Here is an 11529-nt window from a genome sequence, read left to right on the forward strand (position 1 = left end):
TGATGGTTTCCAGTTTCATCCATGTCCCTACAAAGGACACGAACTCATCGTTTTTGATGGCTGCATAATATTCCATGGTGTATATGTGCCACATTTTCCCTGTCCAGTGTATCATCGATGGGCATTTGGGTTGGTTCCAGGTCTTTGCTATTGTAAATAGTGCTGCAGTGAACATTCATGTGCATGTGTCCTTATAGTAGAACAATTTATAATCCTTGGATACATACCCAGTAATGGGATTGCTGGGTCAAATGGAATTTTTATTTCTAGGTCCTTAAGGAATGGCCACACTGTCTTCCACAAAGGTTGAACTAATTTGCACTCCCACCAACAGTGTAAAAGTGTTCCTATTTCTCCACATTCTCTCCAGCATCTGTTGTCTCTAGATTTTTTAATGATCGCCATTCGAACTGGCATGAGATGGCATCTCAATGTAGTTTTGATTTGCATTTCTCTAATGACCAGCGATGATGAGCATTTTTTCATATGTTTGTTGGCCTCATGTATGTCTTCTGGATTCCTTCCTGACACCTTACACTAGAATTAACTCCAGATGGATTAAAAACTTAAATGTAAGACCTAACACCATAAAAACCCTAGAAGAAAATCTAGGCAAAACCATTCAGGACATAGGCGTAGGCAAGGACTTCATGACCAAAACACCAAAAGCATTGGCAACAAAAGCCAAAATAGACAAATGGGACCTAATCAAACTCCACAGCTTCTGCACGGCAAAAGAAACAGTCATTAGAGTGAATCGGCAACCAACAGAATGGGAAAAAATTTTTGCAGTTTACCCATCTGACAAAGGGCTGATATCCAGAATTTACAAAGAACTAAAACAGATTTACAAGAAAAAAACAAACAAGCCCATTCAAAAGTGGGCAAAGGATACAAACAGACACTTTACAAATGTTTCTCCTGTCTTTACTACTGATGTCAAGCAGTTGGATGTGAAGTATTTAAATTCCAGCTCGCTGATTTGAAGCAAGAGCATAGCTTCTTGAAAAAGGTTTGGCCCGAGTCTGTGACCCAGCACTCTCGCGTTTTACTGCTGTGTTCATCTTTGCACTATGTGTTCCTTTGCCTTTGTCTGTTTCCATTACAGCTCTATCCATGGGCTAAATTATAGTTTTTTAAAGAAACAGCAGGGAGACAGGCACTGTAGCTCACACCTATAATCCCAGCACTTTGGGAGACCAAGGCAGGTGGATCACCTGAGGTCAGGAGTTCAAGACCAGCCTGGCCAACATGGTGAAACCACGTCTCTACTCAAAATCCAAAACTTAGCTGAGCGTGGTGGCACACACCTATAATTCCAGCTACTCGGGAGGCTGAGGCAGGAGAGTTGCTTAAACCTGGGAGGTTGCCATGAGCAGAGATAGCACCACTGCACTCCAGACTGGGCAACAAAGTAAGACTCTGTCGAAAGGAAAGGTTGGGAAGGGGAAGGGGAAGGAAAAGAAATGAAAGGAACCACAGGGGGCTCCATCTTGTAGAAAGATGAAATAAACTCACTTTCCCCTAAGCATAACTAAAAAGCCTGAGAACTAGTTATTAAACACAGTAAGAAGATTCTGAAGGTAGAAAGAAGGCAGACTGGACAGAGACCTTGGGCCCCCATTGAATGGCTCAATGGTGAGTTGCTTGGGGCATTTTCCTCTTGCCTCATATATCTCAGACAAGGAGATGGAGAAGCCAGTGTCCTGGAGATGCCAGTGGGCACAGAAAAAACAACAACAACAACAAGAAGAGCCTACTCTCTATGACCCTTGTGGCAAATTATAGTCAACCATATCCAGAAATAAGTGTCATTCATTGCAAGAAGAACAGAAAAACAAGTTCATTACTATGGTAAAAAAAAATCTGATTTCTGTGCTTGCTGTCCAATAAGTTGCTACTACTAGGTTGATATTGTTCGGAATATTGAGGAAATGTGAACTCTCTTTATACTTTTATAATAAGATTTCCTACTGTTAATCTGTAACTAGTCCAGCACAACTTTAATTTCCTCCTAATAGGACATTTAAACATTTACCAGGTTATGGAGAGTTCAAAAATCGGGTTTTCAATCAGCAATTCCTAATTCAACTTCTGCTCTTTACAGACTAACACACGCTAATGAGGAACACTGCTTCTCTGCAAACCAGAACCACAACATGCAGAGTAATCAGTTTAGCCCTGCACCCTCCGGCCAGAATGCCTCCAGCTGGCTCAGCTACAGACGCACCTGGCTGGATGTTAAATTGCTGAAGGAAGAAGCCGTGGGTTGGAAACTCTGTGTTGGCTTTATTACTATAAAACAGCAGGGTGAAAAAGTAAATAAATACATAAAAATCAAAAACAGAACTGGGAAGCAGTTTTGGTGCCAGCGAGTCTGGCTGGGAAGAACCAGCCTCCACTTAATTATGCCTCCTGCCATGCCTACCTTCTTCGTGTTACAAGTAAAATTTTGATGCCGCAAAAGAAATAGCACTCAAAGATAAATCCTCTCAGCAAGGCAGTTTACTTCTATAGAAGGGTGCAGTGCATGGATGGAACAATGGCGGCTGCATGCTTGGAAAAGGGGAAGGGGTACTTATGCCTGACGGGGGTCACCCCTACTGCTGTGTCATTCCCCTATTGGCTAGGGTTAGACCACACAAGCTAGACTCATCCCGATTGGCTATTTTAAAAAGAGCAGGGGTCCAAGCTGGAGTGGCAGGGTGGGTGTTAAGGAGGGAAGGATGGCTACAGGCGAGTCAGAGCAGGTAGACAGGGGTGACCTAGGTCAAAGAAGGTGACCAGAGCAGGTGACTGGAGCAGGTGACTGGGATGAGTCAGGATGGAGCTGGGGCCCGGGGGGGGAGCAGATGTGAACTACTGATTAGAACTGGCAGAGAAGGTTGTTTACTGGAATTACAAGGAAGTTAAACTTTAAAATAGAGAATTAAAGAATAAGAAAGCTGAACATACTGATATACTGATTCTTTGAAGAGAAACTTGGGGTTCACTATAGCACTCAGATTTCTGACCTCTCCAGCAACGGGCATGGAAGGGCACCTGCTCTATGGGGCATGGCATTGACCTTCTTCTTCTGCTCGATTATGCCAGCCAGCCTATAAAGTAGGTAGAGCAATGGCTTCGCTTTGCAGGTGAAGAAACTGAGGCACAGATGCCTGCCTTAAGTCACTTGCCAGAGGACACCAGTTTTTTCTGACAGCAAAGTCTATTCTCTCAACTGCTACACAACACTGCCGCATTTCAGCTCTTCTTTTGTTTAATTGGCTCTCATATCTCTCAATGCTGACCTGACCGTGGCCTAATCCCCATGTATAATTCAGTCAAGGTAAAGGTTCTACAAGGAGCCAAACACTGTGTTTAAAATACACCCTTTCCAGTTTGGCTTAATCCAGGTTTGAAAGGCAGTCTTCTTAGAAGAAATAAACTTTCATGTAATCCTCCATGAGTGTAAACTTTGGGTTCATAGCAGAATATTTGATGAGAATCAGACCAAAGGTGTTCCTGGCTGTATCCTGAGTATAGTATTCTGCATACAGTATTCTGTTTTGCTGATTGGGGGCAGATTAATCATCTAGGAGAAGCCAAGTTGGACACATCGCAGGATGGAGAGCCTGCCCTACCCTGCTCAGCAGGCCAAAGAAAGAACCCCCGATGCATGGGGACTCGGCAGAATGACTTACTGAACAAACACACCATGAGCTGAGTGCCCAGCCAACCAGATAAAAACATCCCTCACCAGGAAATTAAGGTATCAGGCCTCAAGGGCTTTTCAGGTTGTGGGATTCTTTTAAGGGCAAACTTATTCTCGAGAATTCATTGTTTGGGTTCCTGCTGAACTCCCTGAAGGTAGTTTGCAGATAACCCCAGAGATGGGCAGGAGGGCCTGCCAGCAACATGGGGCATGGCTTGTTTCTTTCTGAGGAGCTCAGGCCCCACACCCCTCAGCATCACTCAAGGCCACAAGCTACCCACTGCCTGATGGAACAGCCACCCCCATCTGACCTGGCCAGCTCCCGGCCCCTCCTTTACCGTCATCTGAATCTCAGAGCCCACCAGTCTGAAGAATGACAGATTCAGAGTCGCTTAGGTATTTCCCCAGGGTTTGTATAGCACTTGGACTGCCCGCCGTCGCCCTGACCATCCCAACTTGGCACCCTACCCCACCCTTCTGACATTTCCCTCATTGGCCCTTGCACATTTCAGCTTTGTTTCTGGGAATTTCAGGGTGAGCACCGGGTGGGTCAGAAGCCTAAATCCCATGGCTTCCATAGGCAAACGTGTCTCTTTTGTCTGTCACCAGATCAAAGAAAGGGGGAAAGGAAAGGGTTTCATTGCGGGTGGAGGGGGTGGATATTTTCATTTATAGGCAGAGACTGGTTTGTGTAAAAGTTTCAGGTTACATGAAATCTAAGTAGTATTGAAAGAATCCTGATGACTTCATCTCCAAATGCCTTGAATGGCCTTCCTCAACATCCTGCTGGGGCCGCCCTGGGGTTGGGGACTTGCAGGCTTTTTAAACACATGGGTTTGCCAGCTGCACAGAGTTTAGCAGGCTGCACGCAGCTTGGAAGTATGTAGCTCTCTGTTGAGGGAGGCAGGCCATTTCTGACCATACCTGGCCTTGCACCCACCCAGGCTGTTCCCCCTGCTCCAGGTCCCTTCCCTGGTCCTGACTCCCTGAGCAACACCATGCCATACCTCAGGGGCCAACTCCACCAGGCACACACCTTCCCCAACACCACTGCTCTGAGCTGGTATGGGGTGTCCCCATATCCTGCCAGTGGCCCTTTAGGCCTTGCATTGTAGGAATTGGAGGAGGCCCCAGACACTCGCTTCAGGATGGCAGAGCCCTTAAGAACAGCATCAGCATTGGACTCGCCCTGTATCCTCCTCACGCATGGCCAATAGGAGACCCCAGTAGACCTTGGAGTGGTGGACCCAGGAAAGCATGAATGAGTGGCCGAAGGATGGCAAAGTCTCACTCCTCTTGGGGTATTGGCAATTTGCACACAGCTTTCACACCCAGTAGGCCAGCACTTCCCAACCTTTTTGGCACCAGGGACCAGTTTCCTGGAAGATAATTTTTCCATAGACTGGTTATAGGGGAAGAGGGGATGATTTCAGGTTGAAACGGTTCCACCTCAGATTATCAGATGTTAGTTAGATTCTTAGAAGGAGCATGCAACCTAGATCCCTCACATGTGCAGTTCACGACAGGACCTCCTATGAGAATCTAATGCTGCTGCTGATCTGGTGGGAGGTGGAGCTCCAGCGGTCACTCTCCTTCGCCTGCAGTTCGCCTCCTGCTGTGTGGCCCAGTTCCTAACTGGCCATGGACCAGTACCAGCCTGCAGCCTTGGGGTGGGGGACCCCTGCACGAGGCCATCTCCCCTGTCACACAGACAATGCCATTCATACTTGCTTATGGCTCCAACCAGAACCCATGGTACATGAGCCCCGTGTCATATGGAATAACGGAGTGGCTTGAAATCAGAAATTTGGTCCTGTACCTGCGAGGGCACAGAGGTGACCACAGAGGTAGCAGAAGTCAAGTCCACTCCTTGGGGCAAATGCAAACCAGCCATTGGACTAAGGAGGTAGACGGCCATGTGCAGTCCCCCTGAAATGTCAGCCACTATTCATTTCCATCTATGTGCAACTTCTGTATCATTTCTGTGTCCCCAGCACAGAATAAGTAAAAACTGGGGGGAATTAAAAATTAAATGTGGAGTTGGGAGGCCTTGGCTTCTCCGTCTCCAGCCATTGAACAGGAGAGCAGCAGTGGAGTGGAAGAAGACGGTTTGGAGACAGAACCCCATGGGCTGGATGGCAGGCACAGGATGGGGGTGAAGCTTAATAGGAAGTAATCGCATCAACTCATTCAATCATTTGAGGCATCTTCAGGTCCCAGTGCCGGGTGCTATGGGCTGAACTGTGTCCCCCCAAAAACTTACACACTGAAGCCCAACCTCCCAGGCCCTCAGAATGTGGCTATACTTAGAGATAGGGTTTCACAGAGGTAGTTAAAGTAAAATGGGGGGATTGGAGTAGGCCTGCATCCCTTATAACCTGTGTGCTTATAAGAAGAGGAAATTAGGAGAGAGACACACAGAGGGGTGACCCTGTGGAGCCACAGGGGGAGGACCGTCATCTCTAAGCCCAGGAGAGAGGCCTCGGGGGAATCCAGCCTGACAACATCTTGACCTTTGATTTCCAGGCTTCGGCGCTGTGAGAGAGAAGTGTCTGTTGTTCAAGCCCGCAGTCTGTGATATTTTATTATAGCAGCCTGAGCTTACCGAGACACAAGGGTCAATCTTATTATTAACACTTTGAAACTGAGGAAACCGAGGCTGGGAAAGGACTGAACTGGGATGGTTCCCAGATGTGTCTGGCTCCTCAGTGTTTCCTCTTCCTACCACACTACAACCACGGGAGATAGGCGCAGCCCCCTTTTTCCCTGCCCCAGGTGCAGAAGACAATGAGCAGGTCTTAGGCCAAGAGGAAGCTCCTCAGCAGAGGTGCAAGGGCCAAAAGACAGTGAGGACAGCATGGCCGGAGGAGCCCAGCACACAGGCCTCCAGAGGGGACAGGCCAGCGTGAGGACAGACGCTGCTCGTGGAGACTGGCCCACAGCCTGGGTGAAGGGTATCGGAGCACAGAGCGATTCACTGAGAGCTGGACAGGTTTGGAGACCCAAGTCCAGGGAAGGAGAAAAAGTGCCAGTCCCAACAGCAAGAGAAAGTGTCCCAGGTATGTGAGGAATGTGACTGCCTCTGTCAGCAAAGCCCAGGGCTGCTGAGCACCGGACTTGTCTGATCTGAGGTCAGGGTCAAAGCACCAGATGTGTTCGCCAGGAGGTTCCTCCCCAGCAGAAGCACAGACTCCCTGCAGACAAAGACCCTCTTGGGCAGGCCGGCTATGGCCAGGCCCTTCCCAGGAGACTCTGACCAGGGGCCAGGGAAAAGGAGAGTTGGGGAGCAGCCCCACCCCAGCCCTTCTGAGACCAGTGCCCATGGAGGAAGGGCTGAGGAGGGGTGAACACCTGTCGACCAGGCAGAGAAGCACAACAGGGCCATTCTTTTCTGCCCCTTGCTTCCTGCCTCCATGAAGCCCCAAAAATCCATATCTGTGTGTAAATAGGTCATGGGGTGGGGGTGGAGCTGCCACTTACTCAGCACTATCCTATGCCATATCCCGAGAGGAGTGAGGCTTTGTCATCCTTCCGCCATTCGTTCGTGCTTTCCTGGGTCCACCTCTCCAGTGTCTACTGGGGTCTTCCATTGGCCATCGCACAACCATTGATATGCCTATCAATCAATACTGTGAGCCTCCTCCATGCCAGCACTGGGAATAGAGCAGGAAGCAAAAAACAGGGCCCTGGCCCTACTGAGTTGGAATGCGGTGCTGCACACGTTCACCCTAGTCAGAGACATTCCATCCTCACATCACCTCTGTAGAGTGGGCGGCATGATGCAAAATAAGTAGAGATTCAGAGCATTGAGCACCTTATCCACAGACACAGCATGGTTCAGACCGAGGGTTTTCAACTAAAGGCCATTTTGCCCACAAAGGGACATTTGGCACAATGTTGAAGGCATTTTTGGTGTCACAAGTGAATGGTGCCACTGGCATCTCACGGGTAGAGGCCAGGGATGCTGCTAAACATCCTACAATGCCCAGACAGGCTCTGTAGCAAAGATTTCTCTAGCTCTAAGGTCAACAGCACTGCGGTGAGGAGACACAGCTGCAGACCTCACCGGAGCCCACTCACACCCAACTCGGCTCACGGAGGCCCAGGATCTCCACACCCCAAAACCCTTGCAGGGGGACTGGCTTGTGGCTGCTCTGGATAATAGGCCGTGGGAGGAAGTGCTTGTGTCCCTTCTGGGCAGAAGTGGACACATGCAGGTGAGACACCTCCATGGACGTTCCCCTACCATGAAGATGAAGGTCGCTTCCCCTGGAGCTTGGAGACAGGAGCAGCCTGTAGGGCTGGATTTCTGCCCAAGGGACAGCTGCCCTGCAAAGTCAGGGACCCACAGAAGATTTTGCTTATGTGAGAAATAAACATAGATGTTGTTACACCACTGAGATTTAGGAGATGTTTCTTTACCACGGCAAAGCCCAGTCTAGCCTGACAAATACACATGCTGGTGAGGACTTACGCCGACATTCAAAACCAAGCTCCAGCCCCAGCCTCCTTACCTACCAAAGGCATGTTGTGAGGATCCGCGAGATAAAGCATGTGGAGCCCTCAGCATGGGAAGACAAACCTTAAAGCCCAGGCCCTCAGCTTACAGCGTGCAGGTGGCCAGCATCCCAGGCCATCACCACCAATTGCATGCAGGGGAAGAGAGTGTGAGCTCACAGGCAAGAAGGAGCCCAGGTTGTGAGAGAGCCAGGCCAGGACCTGGATGCGTGGGAAAAAAAAGCAGTGTGCCCAGCCCTGTGCTGGCCCTGAGCCCTGGGTGCACGTGAAGAACGCGGTCAATCAGCCATCATCTTCATCTTCCTGCAATGCTGCCTGAATGAAAGAAATAAATTTCAAACGACTTGGACCGGTATCTAATTATTATGATTTATTAACACCAAGTACATAAAGCAGCCCCCTGGACATGACATTCCTCATTCCTCAGCCAGGCTGGGAGCCTGGCGAGCCTCCTGCTGCACCCTGAGCAATTCTTTTCATTATCATCATTATTTATAACAGCCCAGCCACCGGGGAGCAGGGCAATTGCCAATCGCCAGAAAGTTCGCAGCAAGTTCAATGATCGGCCAGGAGGCCTTGAGGGCAGCTATGAAAATCAGAAAATAGCCTAGCAGTTGGGGAAAGGGGACTCCAGTGGCCTGAACATCTCCAGAAGTTTTGGCCTGTCTGACTTAAGAGGCTCACTCACAGAAAGGTGAGCTGGAGGCATTTCTGTACCTTCTCTTTCTTTAAAAAAAAAAATGTGGTAAAATACACAACATAAAATTTACCGTTTCAACCATTGGGAGTGAAAAATACAGTTCAATGGCATTTAAATACATTTACATTACTGTGTGACCATCACCATCTTTATCTCCAGAATGTTTCGTTCTGCAAAACTGGAAGTCTCTCCCCGTTCAACACAAACTCTCCCTTCTGTGTCCCTCCAGCCCCTGGCAGCCACCACTCTACTTTCTTCTCTAGGTATTTGACCACTCCTGGTCCCTTAGTGAATTTAGCTATTCAAGGTCCCTATTCTGGGTTCCTTAAATATCATGCGGTATTTATCCTTTTGTACCTGGCTATTTCCTACAGCAGAATGTCCTCAAAGGTCATCCATGTCTTAGCATGTGACAGAATTCCCTTTCTTTTCAAAGCTGAATAACACTCCATTGCATGTATACGCCACATTTTGCTTATCTATTCATCTGCTGGGGGACATCTGGGCTGTTTCGAGCTTTGGCTGTCGTGAATAATGCTGCCACAAACAGAGGTGTGCAAATATCTGCTTGAGTCCCTGATTTCAATTCTTTTGCACGTATACCCGGCACGGACTCACAAGATCATATTTTGAGAAGCTTCCATACTGTTTTCCCCATTGGTCACACTATTTCATGTTCCCCTATCCCCAACACAAGGGCTCCAACCTCTCACCACTTCTACGCCTTACTATTAGGACCTTTCAGTGATCACTATTACCACTGGAATTCGCCATTATGGAGCACTTCACAGTGTAGCCAGAACGTCCACATTCTCTGCAACTCCAAAGACTGAGGGTGATGCTAAGCTGATAGGGGCTTTGGAACACAATTATAGTAACACTTTCTCAGCTTCAAGAAGCCACGTGACTCTCTGAACTTCATTCTGAATGGAGGTTAGTCAACAACGCTAAATGAAGACAGCATGTAATGCTTCATCACAGAGGAAAATGTGCAAATGTAAATGCTGTCATACCTGTCTATATCATAAACAGGAGTCATACTCTCATCAGACACATTTCTTAGCTTGGCATACACCTTCTCCCTGTCCCTCTGGGTCGGAAGTCACTGGCAGGATTTGAAGAGTTGAATCCTGGAGACACGTGAGGTGTCTTGGTTAACTGGTGGGCTTTGGAACCAGTGCAACCCAGCCCTGTGCCCGTACGTGAGACACCTGTTCCCTCGGAGACTGTTCTTCGTGTGTAAATTGCAGCTGATGACAGGATTTAATAGTCATAATAGTTGTCACTTACCAGGCACTCCCTGGGTTGTGGGTACTTGTTGTTAAAATTGAGAAAATTCACATGCAATAAAATTTACCATTGTAAAGTGTACAAATCAATGCTTTTTAAAAATGTGTTTACAAACCATCATCATGATTTAATTCCAGAACATTTTCATCACCCCAGAAGAAACACTGTACCCATTAACAGTAATCCTGTACCCAATCCATCACCTACCCCCACCTCCTGGCAATGACAAATTCACCTACTTTATGTCGTTACGGATTTTCTTATTTTAGACACCTCATATAAATGGAATCATATTAAACATGGCCTTTTGGATCTGGCTTCATTCACCTAACATAAAGTTTTCCAGGTTTACCCACCTTGCAGCACATGTCATTACTCCATTCCTCTTTACGGCTGAGTAATATCTTATTGTACCTATATACCACATTTTCTTGATCCAGCCATCTGCCAATGGACATGTGAGTTGTTTCCACCTTTTGGCTACTATGAATGATGCTACTAAAAGCTCTCATATGCAAATTCCTGTGTGAACATGTTTTTCATTCACTTGAGTATATAACCTAGAAGCGGAGTTGCTCGGCTGTAGGGTAATTATATGCTTAACTTCCAGACTGTTTTCCACAGTGGTTATACTATTGTACATTGCCACCAGCCGTGTAGGAGGACTCCAATTTGTCTTCCTCCTCACTGACACTTCTTATTGTCTGTCATTCTGATTACAGACATCCTAGTGGATGTGAGGTGGTATCTCATTGTGGTTTTGATTTGATTCTCTTAATGACTAGGGATGTTGAGTATCTTTTCATGTGTTTTCTTAGTGGCCATTTGCATATCTTTTTTGGAGAAGTGTCTATTCAATTTTCTTATTTTTAATTAGGTTATTTGTCCCTTTATTGTGTAGTTGTATGAGTTCTTTTTATATTCTGAATACTGAATTTATCTATTTTTCTTTGGTTGTTTGTGCCTTTGGTGTCATATCTGAGAAACCACTGTCAAATCCAAGGTCAGGGAGATTCAGTCCTATGTTTTGCTGTCAGAGATTTGTAGCCTTAGCTCTTACGTATAAGTCATTGATCCATTTTTTGGTAGATTTTTGTATACGGTGTGAGGTTTGAGTCTAGCTTCACTGTTATACATGTGGATATCAGTTGTCCCAGAACCATTTGTTGAAAAAAAAATTTGTCTTTGTACTCTAATTTAAAATCAATTTCCCACAGATATACAGGTTGATTTCTGGCCCAGACACTGTTCTAAGTGATTTTGCCTTGTAAGGTAATTATGATGATTAAATAAAGGGTGAGAAAATATTTTGCCCACTATAATACTT

The sequence above is a fragment of the Cebus imitator genome, unplaced genomic scaffold (genome assembly GCF_001604975.1).
Source record: "Cebus imitator isolate Cc_AM_T3 unplaced genomic scaffold, Cebus_imitator-1.0 Scaffold272, whole genome shotgun sequence".
NCBI lineage: Eukaryota > Metazoa > Chordata > Mammalia > Primates > Cebidae > Cebus > Cebus imitator.